At 45.2% G+C, this 22,688-nt stretch overlaps 1 protein-coding gene across 18 annotated transcripts in view; it reads right to left on the bottom strand.

Moving 5' to 3' along the window:
• Nucleotides 1–22,688, bottom strand: part of ndst3 (N-deacetylase/N-sulfotransferase (heparan glucosaminyl) 3) — a 1,441,915-nt gene that overhangs the window by 391,477 nt on the left and 1,027,750 nt on the right. The window contains exon 1 of one of the 18 annotated variants that reach the window (XM_038791884.1): nucleotides 10,406–10,478. The exons of 15 other annotated variants lie outside the window; for them this stretch is intronic. The gene's annotated coding sequence lies outside the window, so the exon portion shown is untranslated. 2 more of the 18 variants (XM_038791881.1, XM_038791882.1) reach the window with 2 other exon arrangements.

The raw sequence follows: 22,688 nt of genomic DNA on the forward strand, positions 1-22,688 counted from the left end.
TTGACTACCCCTGCCCACACTTCCCACTCCCCCAAGTCTGCCTCAGTCTCATCCCTCCCCTGTGCCAGGCCTTGTCACATTTTATGCTACAGGCAGCCAATATCTCTCAGTGATGCTGGAAAGTAAGGCAAAAGCATGGTCTCCTGACCTCAAAACCCAGGAACAAATCTATCTTGCCAGATGCAGCCACTCGTATACAGTTGTGAAAATGAACGTTCTAAATTCCCGCTGGTGGGGCATTCAATTTGGAGGGGAATCAAGATTTCTATGTGTTGGCCTTTCAATAAGCTATTTGAGATGCAAATAGGGTTCCCAACATAGCTCCAATGGGACACCTGACCCGCCTTTAAGCCGCGATAAAAGTCGGTAGAACAAGATTCCAAACCGACCTCCCCGCCTCAGATATGATTTATGGCCACAATTCCGCTGCTGGTGGAAGTGGAAGATTCCACCCATTGACTCATTATGACACGCAAAAGTCCATTCAGCCCATTTAGTCTGCTGTACGTTTCCAGTGGAGCTTCAGCCAAGGAAGGAGGTTTGCTAATGGGAGATGGATTGCATGAGGGGAATAACATTCAAAATAAATCAGACAAAATATCCAATATTGGGACCAGGATTAATAAGGATGTTGTAACCATGTTTGTCGCATTCCTCTTAAATCCACCAATGCTCATTTTTCAAGGATAAGTGCTGGCTCTGTTGATCTTGCCCACCTTTTGAATGGTAACCATTCCCACGGTCACGGTAAGAATGCATCTCCTCTTTTTAGTGTTTTTTATCTTCTGCATAAACTAATATTTGTTTCTTAGCACAGGTCTTTATGATAGCCCAGCAGGTTATACAGGTTATTTGTTGTGGGGAGGGGCAGGGGAGCCAAGGATGAAGGTGGAAGGGCATAGCTCGGGGGTTATTTTGTATTTGCTATTTAGTTCACAAGCACTTTAAGCTGTGAGCAAAATGGATAACTATCAGCACTTCTACTCACTGTGTCCATCATTCAATACCATTAAGCCAAAAGATAGCTCAAACTTTACGAGGAGGGCTGCAACAATCTCAAATGATGTGGTGCAATGAACAAACAATGAGCTACAGATTCAATTCAATCTCCATGGGAAATAGACTTTTGAGAATATGTTTCTTTGTCATTTGATGTATGATTTGTGAAAAGTATTTGAATTTTCATTGTACAGAAAGGACAGAAGACATGAAATTGCCAACAGCAAACACACTGAAAATAATCCCAACTCGAGTGCCAGTTCGAGGCATAAGGAGAAGATTATTTGGTGAACGTGTGAATTTGGAAAATCCACAATTCACATTTCTATGAGACATTAGGTCTGTGCACCATTGAGAACTGAGGCACACATCTATCTACCCCATCTCCAAATTTATATCAGAGTTTTCAGTAAACTACAAATATTTCCGCATCTTGAAGGAAGACTTTGTATAATTCATAGAACATACAGTGCAGAAGGAGGCCATTTGGCCCATCGAGTCTGCACCGACCCACTTAAGCCCTCACTTCCACCCTATCCCCGTAACCCAATAACCCCTCCTAACCATTTTTTTTGGGACACTAAGGGCAATTTAGGCTCGCCAAACCACCTAACCTGCATGTCTTTGGACTGTGGGAGGAAACTGGAGCACCCGGAGGAAACCCACGCAGACACGGGGAGAATGTGCAGACTCCGCACAGACAGTGATCCAGCACGGAATGAAACCTGGGACCCGGGAGCTGTGAAGCCGCAGTGCTATTCACTGTGCTACCGTACTGCCCATACAATTCACAAATTATATTCAGCTGACTCGAACAACTAAGTTAAATAATATTTCTCCTAATAATTATTTAAACGCTCTCTGCTATTTGTGTTCATTTCTGTCATCAAGCTCCAAATTCAATAATCTGCCTTAGAGAGAAACAGACACAACATTAAGGAAGGACAGGCCAGATATAGTAACAGTTCAAAGACTATTAAACCCATGTAATAAATCACTGTGTCATTCCCATTCACTCAGGAGTCACTGGGTAAAATTTCCTTTGTAAGCCCTGTGTAACAAAACCAGAGGGCGGGATACTCCGAATCCCCCACCGGGTGGGAAAATCACCGGGGGTCGGCATGAATCCCGTCCCTGCCCTCCTCCCAATTCTCCCGCCCCCCAAAAACCTGCCCGCCGTGAGTCGCGCCGCCCACCTCGAAGAATGGCGGGATCCGGTGCGACACAATGAGCGCTGGGACCGCTCGCATTCTCCGGCCCGCGATGGGCCAAAGTCCCGCCCGCCTGTAGCCGGTCCCGCTGGCGTAAATTAGAGTAGCTCCCTTACCGGCGGGCCCTGGCGGCGCGGGTGGGCTCCAGGGTTCCTGTGGATGGGGCACCTCCCGGGGCCAGATGGTCCTCCGCGATGGCCGATGCGGAGATGAACACTCCCGCGCATGCGCGGGGATGACGCCACCACGTGCTGACGCTCCCGCGCATGCGCCGACTCACGCCGGCCGGTTTCCGCACCTTTGAGGTGGCCTGACGCCGGAGTGGTTCACGCCACTCCATCCCGCCGGGACCCCCGGCCCCGCCGGGTACGGGAGAATCCCATCCAGAAAATCTATTCTAAATACCCGAGATAAGGGGCAAAATCTAATGACTGCCCCCGAGTCTGGAAGCAACGTGGCCAGAACGTCTCGTGAGATTTACTCGGCTCACCACACCTCGTGAGATCTAACGGGATTTCGCGAGGTGTCACCATCTGGATCCCGCCGGGTGGGCCCTAAATTTTCATATTAAAGTGTACAGTTAGGCACACTTAAATATGCACTCACCAGATCTAACCAGCGCCCAGGATCAAATCTACTCGCCGAGGAGACCCCAGCTGATCGCTGTTTAGTACTTGTCTCCACAAATAGGAAGCAAGCAGAACGGCTCTTGGGGGAGATCTTCCAGGCAATCGGAGGTCCCCAGGTGTTTGGTCTCCAGGCAGAGTGGCACCCAGACACTGTTGATGCCACCTGGGCACTTTGCTAATGCCACCTAGGCATCTTGGCAGTGTCACTTTGGTGCCAGAGTGCCCAGGTGGTACTGCCAGGCTTGCAGGTGCACTCTAGGATAAAGTGGCATTTTGGTCATGCTGGGGATTAGGCCAGGGGGTGCCCTGCCCTTATGAGGTGGGGTGCAAGGGACTCGAGGACCCCTCCAACAGGTAAGTAGGCCATTGGGAGTTTGAGAAAAATGGCACCCTGATCTATTCCTGCATTGAGGAGCTCTTCCGAGACCCTGGATTGAAGCTGAGTCTTATTTAACGGCGGAGTTTTTCTCAGCACTGCAAGGAAAATGCGCTCGACATGGTTATACATAAGCACTGATTTTGCAATTGTGCGATCTTAGTGAAGAATTCTTCCTGCATGGAATGCAGGTTGGGAAATATTAACTGACAATTTATTTGCCAGATTTCCATTTGCAAACCATTCCTCGAGGGAACCCTCAATTGCAGAATCTGCCTGATAAAACACAAAGTGTTGAATGCTCCTTCCGTGGCTAACAATTCCTGGCATTAGACTCGAACCCTGAGTTTCTGGTCCAGCGGTATGGGCGCTACCACTGTGCCACAAGGACTCCGATGGCAGTGCACCCTCGTCGTCAGCAGGATTCTCCATTCCCGCCACCTGCCAATGGAATTTCCCATTGTGGCCACCCCACACCACTGGGAAACCTGCGAGATTGGATGCACTGCCGGCGCAACAAAGAATCGACCAGCAGAGAATCCAGCTCATGGTGTTTCCATATCTGTTAAATTAACTGTTCTGCATGAATACTTACTAAATGGACTGTTTTTCCTCATTACAGGGTCACATTCTTATCTGTAGAATTTTAGCGTGATCACTAGCTGCAGGCACTTTTGACATATATTTTTAAAATTTAAATGATTTGCACACTGGTTTGGATCAGGTGTCAGTCAAGGGCAGCTGTAGCTGTTAGCTTCATGTACTGGCCCACTTCCAACATGTTCAGCCTCAAGGGCACAAGCAAGGATCTTTAATTTATACGGATTTTTAAAAAGACTGGTTTAAAACAAAAGTCTGGATTTTGCCTTACAAATAACAATGGAATATTAGACACAATTAAAATTTGACAGGATTGGTTCTTCGTTGAAACTGGAAAACTTTTACAAAGGTGTTTGAATATACTTGGAGGTACCCAGTCCTATGTTAAGGCAGCCTTCTGTTAGCTTCCTTTCATAGCTATCATGATTCAAGGGTCTGTCAGAAAATGTTGGCATTGAACTGAAAGACTAATCTGAAAAAGTTAGAATAGAATGTATAGAAAATAATGTTGTCAGGATACGACTGAAGTGCACTAAATTCTACTGCCAGTGACATCAAACAAAGCTTGGTATAAGCTGGTGCAAGAAAGGAGCACACAGCATTCTGTGGATTCCTGAAGGAATAACAGAGGAAGCTGATATGATTATTATGGGTGACTCACTGCATTGTCGAGCTGATGAATTAACCCTTCACTCTGGTTTAACAGACCCTCAATCCTGCACAGCCTACAGGGTCATATTCTCTTTCAGCACTAGAGGGCAACTTTTCCTAATGTTAGAACAAGTTTGATAAAGAAAATAATACTTGTAACCGCAACAGAGAGATAGAGAAAGAGGTGCCCTTTCAGCCTCTCCAGACAACTGGGAAATCAAATAAAATCAAGTTCTAAATCAGCATGGCTTTAGTGAAACATTGACCAACATATTTGTGAAGATTCCTTTTGATGTTTACTGTTAACTGAAAGGGCATTGCACTCTGGTCATCCACACCGGCAATGCTAGTTTATTCCCCGAGATAATGCTTCTTGTAAGCTTCATTTTATTAACACTTTTATGTTTAACACAAGCTGTTTGAATAATTTCTAACTCAGGCCGCAGAATGATATGGATAACCAATAATCTAATAATTTGAATGGAGAGTTGTGCCTAATTTCCATTGTCATAAAAGTAACAATTTATGTAATTAATAAAATGCAATACGGTTGCTTTATTCACCTTGTCCAAATATTTATATTCCTTTCCTTCAATAGCTAACCCTTATCTAAATGTTTATACATTCACCATGTCTCTTGAAATGACTAGAGAGAAAAAGGCCTACATTTTTATTGTACCTTATAATATCTTAGTTTGAAATGCGGTTACTATTGTTATCTAAACAAAATAAAGTTATTTTACACATAGCTAAGTCCTGCAAACTGAAAATGAAATAATTGACGATATAATCAGTTTCAGTGTTGTTGGATGGAGATGAATGTTGGCCAGGAACAATGGTGGGGATTTTCTGGCTGTTCTTGTCAGTGGGATCTTCCAGTCCCGCTGAACCCCTGTTGTGTGTTTCCCAGCGGCAGGGGGTGAAATCATTGGGAAATCCCACTGACAGCAGCAGGATCAAAAGATCCAGCCATCGGCCAACTCTCGTCGCCGTGGAACAAACCGGGGGGGGGGGGGGGGGGGGGGGGCACAGAAAACCCCCACAATGTTTATAGTGACTCACACAGCAGCCTGGTAGGTATTGTGCAGCAACTGGATGCTACCCATGCAGCAGCCTGGAAGGAACCATGGAGCAACCTGGAAGCTATGTGCAGGAACCTGGAAGGAAACCATGGAGCAACGTGGAAAGCTATTGTGCAGCAGCCAGGAAGGAAACTTGGAAGCTATTGCGCAGCAACCTGGAAGCTACAGTGGAGTAACCTGGAAGCTATTGTGCAGCAACCTGGAAGCTACAGTGGAGTAACCTGGAAGCTACTGTGCAGAAACCTGAAAGGAGCAATGGAACAACCTAGAAGGAACCATGTTGGCCTTCTTCTGTGAAAAATACCGTGCTTATGTAGCCTGCATCCTGGAGTCTGGCTTAAATCCACAACAGTCTAACTCAGATATAACTGTCACTAAGGGAGCCAAGCATTTAACCTTGAACACTGGAACAAACCCCCTGATAGATTTGTATTGTCAGAAATTACATTCTGTCCTACCATTTGATATTTTACTATAGCCTCCAATTCTGCTTAACCATGTTGCTCTAAATAGAGCATTTACCAAGTAATTTCTGATCCCATCGAGGAAGTTTGTGAATTGATCTAGTTTGGGAGTAGTGCAGAGGACATTTCACATCAAAGGGTTAATATTCTTCTGTTTTGCCGCTTACAGTGTTCATCATACAGCCCACAAAGCCACTATAAGAAACTGCAGGATGGCTGTATTCTTATTGCCAATACTAGCTAAAGAGCCCGATACCAGAACACTGTTAAAGTTGTATTGAAGCCATCTGAGGCATACATCCCCCACTTTTATTTTACGTGAATATCTGATTCAGTGAATGTTTTTTTGTCTGGTTTGTTCTATTAAATATGATAGGTTCCTTCTGTAGAATTTGATTTATTGACAAAGACTCTTAAGTAATGAAATGCTTGCATAAACGCTGAATATCAGGAAGTCCTTTCACTGCTAATTTAACACAGCATTAACACTTTTAAAATATTTTATTGAACAACTATCCTAACACGCTGAGGAAATCATTTGAGCGAGATAAGTTCAAGTATTTCAGAGAGTAATTTTGATGATATGCTGAAATATTGGTTCCTGGGAGCAGGTTCATGACAACAATTCTAGCAAGTTTTATTTTGTTCCTGGTCGGAGAAGAGTTGAAAGTCATTACTGTCTCATGATGACATGCAGTCAGTAATCCCCGTCTTTAGCTGTAGCTTACATTTGTCAACAAAGCATTTGCTGCTTAATTTCTATAGCTGGACCACACAGGTGGATTAATGAGTTTATTTGTTGTACTCCCCCGTAACCCCCTGCAACAGGATTTCCACACCCAGTACCCCATCCTCCATTGAAAAAAGCCTCCAGAAAAAACAAAAGTGGAATGGGATCCACAGACCGTTATCTCCCTTCACAATCACTACTTAAAACTGTATTCTTTTTTTTTTATAAATTTAGAGTACCCAATTAATTTTTTCCAATTAAGGGGCAATTTAGCGTGTTCAATCCACCTACCTTGCACATCTTTGGGTTGTGAGGGCGAAACCCACGCAAACACGGGGAGAATGTGCAAACTCCACACGGACAGTGACCCAGAGCCGGGATCGAACCTGGGACCTCAGCGCCGTGAGACTGCAGTGCTAACCTACTGAGCCACCGTGCTGCCCTTAAAACTGTATTCTTAATAGAGTTTTCACCAGGCCGCCCCACCCCCTACCCAACCAGCAGCACGCAAAACATGACAGCAAATTTGAAAGGAAAAGGATAAAGTCAAAGATTTAATGGAAATGTATTGTATTCTACCGTTGTTAACAGCTTCAGAGGGCTTAGCACAGAGATATTGCAAATAGAAATGATTGTGGTTGGCACACCGAATGTTGTGACATGTGCTTTGAAGTTTACTCATCCATTTGGAATATATGGTTTTGAACAAATCTTAGCACCTTATTCAGATCTAGCTGAATGTTTTTTGATGCCGGCAGTCACCATGACTGGCTGAATATTTCTGTCATTTTTCTTGGCTGCTTCAAGCCACAAGATAACATTTTAGACACTGGGTGATGGCTGGTACATAAATGCCTCCCCATCCTCCAAAGAGAGGGGGGGCTAAATTATTAATGAGAGACTGGGAACAAGCTGTCATTTCATACATCTCGAAGAATGTTCACACAGTTCCATATGGGCATTACTGTCCAAAACAGGCGAGGCAAGCATATCCTGTACGCCCTTATCCATGCCATGTAATGATGCCATTTGTTTGGTGATAACATCATTGCTGCTGAAAGATGTCACAAGCCAATCCATGTCATCATGATGAAAATGGCACATTGCTATTTTTTACCCAAAAGTGCATCAATGAGAGCTTCCATAACATTGCAAGAAAGGCAGGACAAAAAAGTCCAGAACATTTTTTGATGACGTCATAAATCCGACAAGTCTGCACCAACCCTCCAAAAGAACACCCTACCTAGGCCCATGCTCCCACCCACCCCCGTAACCCCATCTAACCTTTGGATATTATGGGGCAATTTAGTATGGAAAATCTACCTAACCTGCACATCTTTGGACTGTAGGAGGAAACCGAAGCATTTCTGGTTATATGTTCATTAGATGAATATGTCACATGCTTATTAGATGCAAAAGCATTTAATATTACCAAAGAAAAGTCATGTTAATTTTAAATGGACAGTGATGTAATGAGCCAAATGGAAAATCATTAAACAGAACATTAATTATAGTATATAAGATTACTGAAGCCATTTTAAAAGATTATCTCCTTCGTTGCTGGCTTTCAGATGGTGGCAACTGAGTATATTATGATGTGGTACTCTCCACTGGTTTTTATTTAATCAGTTGCACAGGTTTAACTGTATTAGACCTGGGGCGGGATTCTGCGGGAACCGGCGGGGCGGGCAACTCCGGCATGAAGGACTGGCGTGAACCACTCCGGCGTCGGGCCGCCCCAAGGATGCGGAATCAGGAGCTAGACCGGCGCCAGACTGGTTTGCGCCGCACCGTCTGGCGCGGAAGGGGCTTGGCGCCGTGCCAACCGACGCCGAAGGGCCTCCACCAGCCGGCGCGAGTTGGCGCATGCGCGGGAGCACCAGTGTGTACTGGCGTCATCCCAGCGTATGCGCAGGGGGGTTCATCATCGCGTCGGCCATGGCGGAGGTCCACAGCAGTTGACGTTAGCATTGGGGCAGCACGGTAGCATTGTGGATAGCATAATTGCTTCACAGCTCCAGGGTCCCAGGTTCGATTCCAGCTTGGGTCACTGTGCGGAGTCTGCACCGTGAGGCAGCAGTGCTAACCACTGCGCCACCGTGCCGCCCACAACATTTGCAAGTTATTCATCATCAGAATTGTAAAATATTTTGTGCAGACCATAATTGTCTGCTATTTTTCCATGAATTAACTGCCCACTGATCTGCAAATAACCCTAAGATAAGGTTTATTGTGTTAAAGTACATTTGAGAATGTATTCCAAAATATACCTGGAGCTCCTACTTATACAGAATATTACAATAGCTCCACTTCAGCAAAGAAATGATTTAAACAGTCTGACTTTAATCTTACATTATTTTTGCATTGCCTGAAATGATCTTTTCTAAGCTCCAATACAAAAAGGATTATGAAGATTTGCATGCTTTCTGTCATTTTAATATTCCCCCTGCTGAATCAACAGGAATCGAATGAAATCGGGTGAACATCAAATGCTGTGACAAGCACTTTGAAGGTTACAGAGTCATGTTTAAAGTGCAGTCTGGTACAAAAGATGTTTGTTTGTCCAAACTGCAATAACTAATTCAGCGCTGTGCATATTCACTGAGATAATAATTATACATGGAGTAAGATTAACCATTTCATTTTGAATCGTTAAAAATATGCAAAATGTACTTTCTAAAATAACAGGAATTATTTATTTTTCAACAGTCAATACTTTCTAATTGAAAATCTAGCTGGCCATTGAATTTTACACCACTTAAAACTACAGTTGCACGAAAAGAGTAGCACTTTTCATTTGTGAAACGATGGTAGAACTTAAGTAATTATGCATAATTCTCTTAACAATTCTGCATTTGGGATTGCAAATTAAAAATTAAATAATGCATCAATGCAATATTGCAAGCATTTATTTCCCTTTACCTTCTTTCAACTTCAGCATTGCAACTGAATTGTTCCATTACATTAAAGAAATCAAGAAAAGTACTTACGAAAATGTTTAATATAAATATTTCAAATAAACCAAGACATCCATTGCTGAGGCATAGTTGTAGTTTATGAGATTTAGAGCTCTTCTTTTGTTAGATTTGAGAAGTGATCAACAGCAGTTTCCAAGGTCTTCAGGAAATACCCCAAAGCATTTAAACCTTACACTTAATAATTTAGCTCACCACATTTCACACTAAAACTGCCACTTTATGCTCTCTGTTCAAGCAGCTGCACACAGAAAGCCCTTAACATCCCACAACTCCAGTGATTTGACGCTTGCTAACTCAGTCACATTCTATACCGTTCCTCTTTAAGACTCACCCAGCTGGAATGATTTAGTGTTCTATTCACGATTATGTTCATTGCAACCTCTTCTTTGACACAAGGATTATAGCAGGGCACATTTTGCAGCTAAACAAGGACCACTTCATCACGAAAGAACAGCAACTGCAGTTATCTTTCCTTCAGTTAAGGAAAGCCTATTGCAGCTACATGGAAGTCAGTAGAAATAGCTGTAAAACAGTATGATTGACAGAAACAGCCAATTCTCCCAGCTAATCATTGTAAAGACCTTCAAGGACTAGGAGCCATTTTGGTGTCATCCAGATAGTGGGTTGTTACACATGAATACATTCTGTTCTGAGCTAATTCAGTGTTCTACTGAATTCCACTCACAGTCAAGTGATTGATTGGAAACTCCCGAAGGATCTTCAGACCTGCCACAACGCACTTGCGCAAGGAAGTACCATCCTTTCAGGATCAGGCTCATGACAGGCACAGGAGTAAAATATCCCATGTTACGACAGACGCTGAGATCTGAAGATTTTAAAAACCAGAAAACCTTTATTTATTTGAAAAAGCCTCAACAAGCAGTTTATAGGTTTGGTTAGATTCTGTAGCCAGCCCACGCAGGATCCTAATTAATAAAATACTTATCAAAGTCAGTGGCTATCTTGCTTTGTGCTAAGGCAATAAGAAAACACAACTAGCTCATACATTTAAATCAAATTTCAGGGTCAGGAGGCTGGGCCCATAATCATTCATTCACTTATGATACCAGGAGGGCTTGCGTGGGAAATAATATTTCCAACAATTACTTTAAAAATATCAATGTTAGTTTGTGTGGGAACTGAAATCTCAGTTTAGATTTAAGCTCTTTAAATAATTCCTTTTGCAGCACTTTGCATCATGTATAAAATGCTTTTTATGAAATGAATTGAAATACAAATTTTCTACAGAAGAGGAAAAGTACTTCATAAATTTTATATTCTTAATAAATTGTAACTTCCTGAATATATGTAAAGTATCTGAAAGTATTCATGTAAATTTGCAGTTAAAAAATGTCATGTTATTTAAACAATGGCATGGCATGGCAAGAACTCTATAACTTTATTGCAAAGTTAACTGAAATTAGAGGCAAATATTCAGAGCTAACTGATCACTGTATACTTGGTCTCTTCCCCATACTGAAACAGATACAAAGCATTTATTTCCACAAAACAAGAGCTTCCCTCAACTTTCTGATGTGCCACTATAGCTTGACTAGAAGGCAAATGGGATGAAAAGGTCTGGTGAATGGGGTTTTATGTTCATAGAATTTACAGTGCAGAAGGAGGCCATTCGGCCCATCGAGTCTGCACCAGCTCTTGGAAAGAGCACCCGACCCAAGGTCAACACCTCCACCCTATCCCCATAACCCAGTAACCCCACCCAACACTAAGGGCAATTTTGGACACTATGGACAATTTGTCATGGCCCATCCACCTAACCTGCACATCTTTGGACTGTGGGAGGAAACCGGAGCACCCAGAGGAAACTCACGCACACACAGGGAGGATGTGCAGACTCCGCACAGACAGTGACCCATGCCGGAATCGAACCTGGGACCCTGGAGCTGTAAAGCAATTGTGCTATCCACAATGTTACCGTGCTGCCCTGATCTGTGCTCCAAGTGAGTTTGCAGTGGTGGAGCAGGAACTGCAGCGAAAAAGTTCTCCAAAAGTTAAAATAAAATTTAAAATATATATAAAATGCAAAACCAATCTATGTTCCTGAAAAGAGGCACATATTTGTCACAACACTTTTCACAGTGACTGTCACCATCCTCAAGGAAACATATTTAAATACCAGGACAACAACTGAAGAGAGGATAATCTGCCTGCTGCTATTTTAAGCCATACGGTGGTGGTGGTGCATTATAGATCATTCAGGGAGTTGGTGTTGCTGTGGCAACATGCATCTTTACATGTATGTTGCAATCTGGATAGGGACAGTGGAGGCTCCAACTTTCTTCCCATCACATGGCTGATCAGGAATCTCTCCCAGTCTCACCACCTGCCGTTGGCACATTTGGAAGGATTTGTAGGTTAATAATAAACCTATTTGGCCGCCATAGGAACACAGCTTACTTGGCTGTCAAGTCCTGAGGTGTGGCTTAGACGCAGTGACATTACCCATTGCAGCACTAGATCTCTTCATTTTAAACCTTGGAGGTATATCCAAATTAAACTGGAACAATTCTGAAAGCTTTTATTCTTTGGCTCCATCAAGTTAGTTCATGTTAATCTTCAAATTCAGCTTTGTTTTACAGCAATTATGAAATGTAAAATTATTGTTTCCAATAAAGTTAATAATAAACATATCTATCTTTGAAGCAACTGCACTCTAAACCTCGCCAACCAGTCAATTAATTTGTATTAATTTCTATTTCCATGAAACTTAAAAAATTACTTGCATAAAAGTACATAAATGAAACATAAGAGGCAACTTCATCAAATCCTTTAAGATCCCGAGGGGTCTTGATAACCTGAATGTGGAGAGGATATTTCCTCTGTTGGCGAATCTAGAACTAGGGGTCACTGATAAAAATAAGTAGTTGCTCATTTAAGACCGAGATGATGAGAATATCTTTCTCTAAGGGTTGTGAGTCACTGGAACTCACTTCCACAAAAGGCAGTGGAAGCAGAGTCTTTGAATATTTTGGATGGATTTTTGATTAACAAGGTGGTGAAATGTGATCGGGGATGACAGGACTGTGGGGTTGAAGTTACAATCAGATCAGCCATAATCTTATTGAATGGCAGAGTAAGCTCGAAGGGCCGAGTGGCCTACTCCTGCTCCTAATTCATATGTCGTATGCTCTTATGTTCATATATAAGTAACTGCAAAGCAATGTTAACATCATTACTACATCATGACTACATCATGTTCCATAGAAGCAGAAAACAACACTCTCAAAGTTTGTTGTGCAGAGATAAAACGGTCATGAAAGCTTCTACAAAATCAAAGTTGACCTGTGCAAACAAAACTAAACCCTCATATCAAAGTTTCTAACTATAAAATAAAAACTTGGAAGATGCTGACGAGAAACAAAATTTTCTTTGAAATAAAATTTTCAATCCAAACTGTACCTAAATATGAATGTGGAATTAATGGGCCGGTAATAGTTTGGCTACAGTCTTATGACAGGCATAAATCCGTGCTAGACCATTTATCAGAAATGATATAGCTGGGGAAGCAGTTTCAGCAGTAACCATTACCAGTCCAGTATTTGCCTTAGTATACATATTATATATCTATACACGCATGCTCTGAATGATCACAAGGTAAGCAAAGCAACAACAAAAAAGTTCATATTATGGGGCAACTTTATAATCACTATCAGAGTATTGAACAATGTTTACTTGTGATAACCCTTCAGAGTTACTGAGTAGCCTTGATGCAAGACCATTCTGACTGATAATTTTTGTTATGTCTTCAGCACAATTCAAACACTTAAATGTTTTGACGCCATAGTTCAACCTTGAAGGGATAGTAACTTTAATCTCTGCTCTGTAAATAGATTCAGGCTGGAAATGTCTTCGCTGTGCTGCAAATTGTAAATGTGCTCTTTACAAACTAGTTTACAATTTTGTCACACAGGGAACTTTTGAGAAAGCTTTCCTTCAAATAATTTGCTTGGAAATAAACTTAGAAATGAGAAGAGAGATTTCCTGGATCTGTGCACACGTTTGCCAGATTACATGAACCCAGTGAATAGCAGAAAACTGAGTGAAGTAAGTGTGCCTGTCTGTAAGGAAACACACCAGACTTTCATTGCATTTGATTGAAATCCTCTGTAATATCACCTTGAGCATGGGCATCTTTGAACTTCCTTCATCTTTTGCCTTTGGTGCACAAAACTTTAGAAGCCTGTGGACTAAGACGTATTCTCAACAAAGTTGTGGTGCCTTTTAAGCTTCAGATAAATATCTGACATTAATTTATAATAATAATAATCTTTATTAATGTCACAAGTAGGCTTACCTTAACACTGTAGTGAAGTTACTGCAAAAATCCCCGAGTCGCCACACTCTGGCGCCTGTTCGGGTACACGGAAGAAGAACTCAGAATGCCCAATTCACCTCTTTTGGGACTTAGTGGGAGGAAACTGGAGCACCCGGAGGAAACCCAGACAGACACGGGGAGAATGTGCAGACAGTGACCCAAGCCGGGAATCAAACCCGGGTCTCTCGTGCTGTGAAGCAACAGTGCTAACCACTGTGCTATGTAATAATAACATAGTAAGATAAATATTTTCAACTACAAAGAAATAACAAAAAAAAGTGAGTTGAAACGTGTTCCAGAATATCCAGAATTTTGAATGAATGTAGTTGAAATTACAACAGAACCTCAACATTTTACATAAATACATCATTGATCTCAAGATTGAAAGAGCCTTGAAAATTTTTTTAAAAATAAATTTAGAGTACCCAAATCATTTATTTTCCAATTAAGGGGCAATTTAGCATGGCCAATCCACTAGCCTGCACATCTTTTTAGGTTGTGGGGGTGAGACCGACACAGACACGGGGAGAACGTGCGAACCCCACATGGACAGTGACCTGGGGCTGGGATTGAACCCGGGTTCTCGGCTCCGTGAGGCAGCAGTGCTAACCACTACGCCACCGTGCCACCCCCTTGAAAAAAATATTTATTCTTAAACTCCCAAAATCAAAAACTTTAATGCGAATAGATTGGAAAGATATCCAATGACTCCTATTTAAGGGATAGTCTTCATTTTATAATGTTTGTTTATTTTCCCAAAGCAACAGTAATGTAGCAAATATGATCCTGGAACTGCTTTCATCACAGCAAGTTATCATAGAATTTACAGTGCAGAAGGAGGCCATTTGGCCCATCAAGTCTGCACTGGCTCTCAGAAAGAACACCTTACCCAAGTTGTTAAATTTATTTTAATAAATTAATCAGAATCAAAACTGCTGGATCATCTTGAAAATCCAAATGGTTCACTCATATGCAACATGAAGGAGATGACATCCCTAACTAATTTGACCTGCACTTCAACCCCATGTGACAATATCGACCAGTAATGCTCTTAGTGTAACTGGAATTGGGCATTACATACTCCTGTGCCGATACTGACCACATCCCAAGAACAATACATAAAATAAATTCAACTTATACGAGAATGCAAGCTATGTCAGCTCCCAGCTGAAGTTAGAAGTTTACTTTTGGGCCAAAGAGCAGCAAATACAGTGGCTGACGCCCTTCCCAATGCTTGGTAACAAAAAAAAACTTGACTGAACTCATCTGTAAAATGTTTCTTTGCAATGAATAATACTCAGTTCATTGATAGTGAAGAACAAATTATTTGCTTTGAAGTATGATCTTTTAATTTTTCCTCTTTGATAAGGATAACATCTTCCATCTTCTGCAATGTTAATTAAACTAAAAATTATCTGTGAAGCTCCACTGTAACAGCACTATAATCCACTGAAAGTCTGATATGGCAATTCAATCGGTAATGAACATTGATGGACGAAAGTGGCAATATTAGATAGCCTCGAAAATGGCCATGTTACTTTACTAACTTTTAGGGGAGGCAGTGGTGTCACTGGACTAATAATCCAGAGATCCAGGATAATGATCTGGGGACCTGGATTTGAATCCCACCATGGTAGGTGGTGGAATTTAAAAGTAAAATATTTGGAAGTCCAATGATTAAAAGATTGTCATAAAACCCCAACACTTTAGGGAAGGAAATCTGCCGTTCCTTACCTGGTCTGGCTTACATGAGACACCAGACCGCACAGTGGTTGACTCTTAAGTACACTATGAAATGGCCCAGCAAGCCAATCAGCTGTATTCAACCGCTTCGAAAACACAAAAATTAATGCAACCGGCACCAGTAAAGATAACAGCAAACCCAGCCCCAGCCCTGTTGACCCTGCAAAGTCCAAAGTGGGGGAGCTGTCTCCCAGACTAGTCAAGTCATACAGAATCAGACCTTACAGACAATGTCCCAGACACTACTGTCACTAATTCTGGATATGTACTGTCTGACCAGCAGGACAGACACAGCAGAGGTGGCGGCACATTGGTATACAGTCGAGAGGAAGTTGCCTGTGAGTCCTCAACCTCGACTCTGGATCCCATGAAGTCTCATGGTTTAAGGTTAAACAGGGGCAAGGAAACCTCCTGCTGATTACCACTTACTGGCCACCATCAGCTGATGAATCAGTACTCCTCCATGATGAACACACTTGGACGAAGCACTGAGGGTGCAGAATATGCTCTGGGTGGAGGATTTCAATGTCCATCACCAAGAGTGGCTCAATAGTAGCACCACAGACTGAGCTGTCCTAAAGGACATAGCTGCTAGACTGGAGACTTCTTACTGGGACTGCAGCAGATGGTGAGGGACCAACAAGAGGGAAAAACATACGTGATCTCATCTTCACCAATGTGCCTGCTGCAGATGCATCTGTCCATGACAATATCGGTAGAAGGGACAACCGCTCAGTCGTTGTGGAGACAAAGTTGCGTCTTCACATTGAGGATAACTTTGATCATGTTGTGTGGCACTACCACCGTTCTAAATAGGATTGACTTCTAACAGATCTAGCAACTCATGACTGGGCATTCATAAGGCATTGTGGCCATCAGCAGCAGCAGAATTGTATTCAACCACAATCTGCAACCTCGTGGCCCAGCATACCACCCCCTCTACCATTACCACCAAGCCAGGGGATCAACCTTAGTTCAACAAAGAGTGCAGGAGAGCCTGCCGGGAGCAACAAGAGGCATATCTAAAAATGAGGTGTCAATCTGGCGAAGCTACAACACTGGACTACTTGTGTGCCAAACAGCATAAGCAGCAAGTAATAGGCAGAGCTAAGCGATTCTACAACAAACGCATCACATCTAAGCTCTGCAGTCCTGCCGCATCCAGTGGTGGACAATTAAATAAGTCACCGAAGGAGGAGGTTCCACAAATATCCCTATCTTCAAAGACGGAAGGGCCCAGTACAAGAAAAGGCTGAGGCATTTGCAGCAATATTCAGCCAGAAATGCCAGGTGGATAATCCATCTCCGTCTCCTCTGGAGGTCCCCAGCATCACAGATGTCCGTCTTCGGCCAATACAATTCACTCCATGTGATATTGAAAAACGGCAAAGGTAATGGGTCTTGACAATATCCTGGCAATAGTACTGAAGACTTGTGATCCAGAACTTGGCCGCACCCCAAGCCAAGCTGTTCCAGTACAGCCACAACACTGGCAATGTGGGAAATAGCCCAGGTGTATCCTGCACATAATAAACAGGACAAACCCAACCCAGCCAATTACCGCCCTATCAGTCTACTCTCCAGCATCAGCAAAGAGATGGAAGCAGTCATCAACACTGCTATCAAGCAGCATTTACACAGCAATAACCTGCTCACGGATGCTCAGTTTGGTTCCGCCAGGGTCACTCTGCTCCTGACCTCATTACAGCCTTGGTTCAAACATGGACAAAAAAGCTGAATACCAGAGGTAAGGTGAGAGTGACTGCTCTTAACATCAAGACAGCATTTGACCGAGTATGGCATCAAGGAGCCCCAGCTAAACTGGAGTCAATGAAAATCAGGGGGGAAGCTGCTGGTTGTTGCACAAAGGGAGATGGTTGTGGTGGTTGGAAGTCAATTATCTAAGCTCCTGGACATCACTGCAAGGGTTCCTCAGGGTAGTGCACTAGGCCCAACCATCTTCAACTGTTTCTTCATAAGGTCAGATGTTCCAAGATCATTGCACACTCTTCAGCAGTATTCCCAAAACTTCAGATACTTACGCAGCCTGTTTCCAAATGAAACAAGACATGAACAATATCCAGCTTGGGCTGACAAGTGGCACGATACATTTGTTTGTACATTTGAGGCATCGGAATCGGAAACCTGCCCTAAAGGGAGCGTGAGCAAACGGAACGCACCTAAGTAGGGTTTAAACCTGCTTAGGTGAGTCACCCGACACCTACCGGCCTCAAGGGATCTACCAGCTCCCCAGCAAGACTGCGGCTGGGCACCATTCAGTACTGGTCCACACAAATATGGACCAGGTGGAATGGCGACCCAGAGGGGGTCGCCCTGGCCATTGGAAACCCCGGGGTGGTTAGGATCAGTGCAGGGTGGTTCCCTGGCCCTCCACCTGGTATGCAGGCACCTTGGCACTGCCCAACTACCAAGGTGCCCGGGTTGCACTTTCAAGCCAGCAGGAGCACAGCCAGGGTGCCAGTATAATGGTGCCCGGGTGGCACTGCCAAGGGTCAGGACCCACTGGGGGACCAAGCCCATGAAAGAAGGGTGGAGGGGATGTTTGAAGGGTGGGGTTGTGCAGGGCAGGTAAGTCTGGGCCTTTGGGAGGTTAAGGGGATGATGGGTGGGGGTCCTGGAGGTGGGGAGCTGCAAGTAACTGTGGGGGATCCTCAAGAGGGGGGCCCCCTGGACCCCATAGAGGGGTGTCATCACTTGGTGGGGGGGGGGGGGGGTGCAGTGGTATCCATACGTGTGGCAGGGTGGCATTGCCCATCTGTGGATGTACGGGGGACCCACAATCGCATTGAGAGATCAGGGCACCTTTTCAAAATGGTGGTCGTATGAGTTCAGCTCCTCAACTTTGGAAAAGATTTTAAGGGCTCAATTCAATGATAAGGGTTCTAAATGTGGTTGTGAGCGGGCACAGCCACGAGCTTCTTGGCACTCAGCCCGGCAAGGCCGACACCGCAATGCACCGCAAATTGGTCCACTTAAGGATGCCCCACAGGCTTCACGCCGCAAATCATGGCTCGCCAGTTGATTCACTGGGATTGCTCTCACCAGCCTCCCCTAACCCCCACCCTTCTTTACAAGGTACAGCATCACTTAAACAGCTCTTGCACAGGGAACCCAATTCAGCTCGCAGCCATGGTACCAAGATGACCGACCCCAGGATTTAGAGAAACAAACCTGGAGAGGCTCATAGAGGCTCCTGGTTGAGGTCAGGAAGGGTTTCCTTTTCCCCAAACGGTCCTGGAGGGTGAGTTACAGGGCAGCCAGTGCTGCCTGGGATGAAGTGGCCATTAGCTTGTACAACATGATGGGGAGGACAGGCCTCCAGTGCCGAAAGGTCACCGACCTACACTGGGTCACACGTGTACGTTGGCACTGGACAACCCCACCCCCTCGCCCCCCTAAAACCTTACCACTCCCACACGATGCACACTGACCCATCTCTCCCACCGACCATGTGTCCATTCTCCCTCCAGCAGGAACTCCAGCCGACAGTGCTGGCCCATCCTGGGTGGACTCCCCCCCACTCTACCTCCCAGGAGAGCTCCGAGGATTCCACCATCGATGTGTCACAGCTGTAATCCCATCCTCCAGCAGCACAGAGACACGCACCTCGATGGGCAACATTTGTGTTCAGGCTTCTGGTACACGATCTGGTGAGCACCGCACAGTTGCCGATGCACATCAGGTAGAGGTAGATAAGCCCAGGTGAGACAGCAGACAGAGGTCTGCTGGATGCCAGGACTCAGTTGGATCCCAGTCAGTTGCTGGGCTTCTGGCACAGGTTTACCCAGTGCCGATGCAGGCGATAGGGTGCGGCCGGGATATTCAGAGCGTGATGTCAGCGACACTCCAGCAGATCCATAGCCGATTGGAGGAGTCCCAGAGACTTACGGGAGCAAGAGACGGCACCCGCAATTCTTGGCATTGATGCCAACACTGCTAGGGTGGCAATTGCAGTGGAGAGCCTGGTGCACATCGTTGGCAGCATGAGTGGAAGTGTCCAAGGGGTGGCACAGTTGGCGACAGCCATGGCTGAGTTCCTCAGTAGACGGTCCGACTCGATGCGAGGCGTGACCCAGTACCAAGCAGATCTTGAAGAGATGCTGTGGGGCATGTCCCACTCTCAGATGGGAACGGCTGAGATGCTACGGAGCTTCTCATTGTCACAGATGGCCATTGCAGCGACACTGCAGAGCATGGCTCAGCCACTGAGAAGCATTTCCAAGGGCGTCGCACCGTGCTGCAGACATTGGGGAGCCACCAGGGCCAGATGATGCAGCGGCAACCCGGGCTCACTCCAGCTGCCTCTTCATCCCAAGGTGAACGTCAGGGCCCTATGGGCACTGAACTGGAAGAGAGGGTGTTGCTTCCCAACCGGGACTTATCTTATGGAATGGCGATGGTGGCTACCAGCTCCCCCGCGTTCCACCCCTCTGATGTGGCCTCACAACCAGCACCTGGAACAGGGCAGCGCAGCAGTGCATGTGCACGCGAGAAAGTACGCCAGCGTCCTCCGGCCCCAAATCCCCCGAAGCACGCACGGCAGGGGCATCGAAGTCCACGGGATGAGGTAAGCAGCAGGCTGCCTCCACTGTTAGTATGCATCTGGGGATACACCTATATGCAACAGCCGAGGAAGGAAGGTTAAGCATGTCAAGGATTACTGAGTGAGTACTGGGGGGCAGGTAGGGAGCAAGGAGGGGAGCGTGCTTTAGGGGGGTGGAGTTGGTGGAGGGGAGGTAGAGGATAGAGAGGGAGGATGGGGAGAGTGGGGCGTCACCTTCGGGAGAGTGGGCAGTGGTGTACATTTGTCAGCGACAAAATTTAAAAACCGTCACCACAACTAGTATGACGTCATTGGCTTTTTGTTTCGTGATGCGGGTTGACCATCGATCCCATGCCCCATCCCCCCAGACATGGGAGTCATGGCCACCCACCCGGAACACCCTATCCACGCACACCTGGCCACAGTCACTGGACCCCACACCCTGCACTCCAGACACCCGAACACAACGTTGTCATACCACGGTCACGGAGATGTGCCCGGGGCTGGGGCCCATCCCCTAAATGTTTGGAGGTCGGCTGCTGTGTCTGTGGAGCTGCTTCCCATAGGATTCAATCACAGTATCCAGGCATTACAGACTGATTGGGATGGCTAGGCAAAAATCCCACATGATACACGGCATGCCCACCCACTGAGGATGTGTGAAGTGATCACTTAACTATGATTACAAAGTTCCAGGCAGCAATAGCCTTCAGCTGCATGGCTAGAGGCCTCCGCGGTTGGTGAGAATTATGGGAGGCCGGTGGGGAAGACAGGCAGGGACGAGGGCTGCCCCGGAACGAGTACAGATGATCCAGATGTTGGCAGGGAGGATCCACGCACGGTTGCCTTTCCAGCAGAGCCTCCCCGACCCCGTTCCGATACCACCCACCCCCAGCTCCGATCCCCCCCAATCCCCATGGCAGCCCACGCCAACCGGGGGTGCAGCCTGGGGGTGCAGCCAGCCCAGTGCCCCAGAGCTGATACCCTGTGAGCAAAGATGGCTACTCACCTGCTCTGGTCTCCGCAGCAGCCCTTCCATCATGTTCACGTTTTTCAAAAGGAGTACTAATCGGCACCAGTGTGGCCACTTGCTGGGGAGGCTATTGGATATGTGGTGGCTCCCGTTAATTGTATGGAAATCGGTCTTAAGTGGTGATTATTGGTTTCTCACCATGCTACGGCAGGATCCCAATTCGCCTACAGGAGTGGGCCGGTCACATTGCAAATGGTTTGGAGCCCAGCGCTGTTCTTGTTTTTGGTCTTTCCTTATGAAGTTGGCTGGTTGACAGCAAACAGAGGCTTGGATTTCCCGCACCCTGTCCCTGGAAGCCTATCGGCTTTTGCATGGTTTGCAAGGCCCGCCATCAGGGAGACAGCCATATGCTTCAGCCGGACTGGAGGTTCTCACCAGCGGGTGGCACCAGGAAATTGTCAAAATATACACCAGTATATCATGGTGTAGACACACACACTGATGGACATACAATCGGACCAATCAACATGCATAACACTGCAGCCAATCACCAGTTAGAACACACTCACAATAAAGACAGAGGGCATCACTTTTCCCGCTCATTAGGGTGCAGCCTTTCAGAAGCACAAGAGCTTATAGTTTACAGCACAGATTCTCACCACGTGCTGAGTGATTTGGCTGGTTAGGTCAGGCACAGGTCTTTAGTTAATCTAACATCCTGTTAACCCACAGTAATAGTAAGTTCAGCAGTTTATAGTTTAATAAAATAGTGTTGTACTATTTTAAGTGTTGGCGGCCTGTATGTGTTTCATGGATCCACAGCACCCAACACATCAGAAATCATGCTCAGAGAGTAGTCGGTGAGACTGGAGGAAGGTATAGCTCTCCAAAGGTTGGTACTAGGATCACTAAGCTTTGGGGTGCAGGGAACTATTTCAAAATTTGCTGATGGCATCTACCTTCAAACTATTTTCAAACTGCAACGGTATAGACAGGCTGACAAAACGGTTGGACACGCAAATGGAATTTAATGCAGAGAAGTATGAAGTGGTGCATTTTGTTAGGAGGAATTAGGAGCAGCAATATCACCTAAAGAGCAGAATTCTAAAAGTGGTGCAGGAACAGGGACACCTGGGGGCGCGTGCACACAAATCATTGAAGGTGGCAGGGCACATTGAGAAAGTGGTTAATAAATCATAGGGGATCCAGGGTTTTAGACAAAGAGTATAAAAGCAAGGAATTTATGGTGAACATTTATATGACACTGGAGTATTGTGTCTAATTCTGGGCAGCACACTTTAGGAAGGATGTCAAGGCATTTGAGAGAGTGTGGAAATGATTTATGGGAATGG

This window comes from Scyliorhinus canicula, chromosome 3 (genome assembly GCF_902713615.1).
Source record: "Scyliorhinus canicula chromosome 3, sScyCan1.1, whole genome shotgun sequence".
In the NCBI taxonomy this organism is placed as follows: domain Eukaryota; kingdom Metazoa; phylum Chordata; class Chondrichthyes; order Carcharhiniformes; family Scyliorhinidae; genus Scyliorhinus; species Scyliorhinus canicula.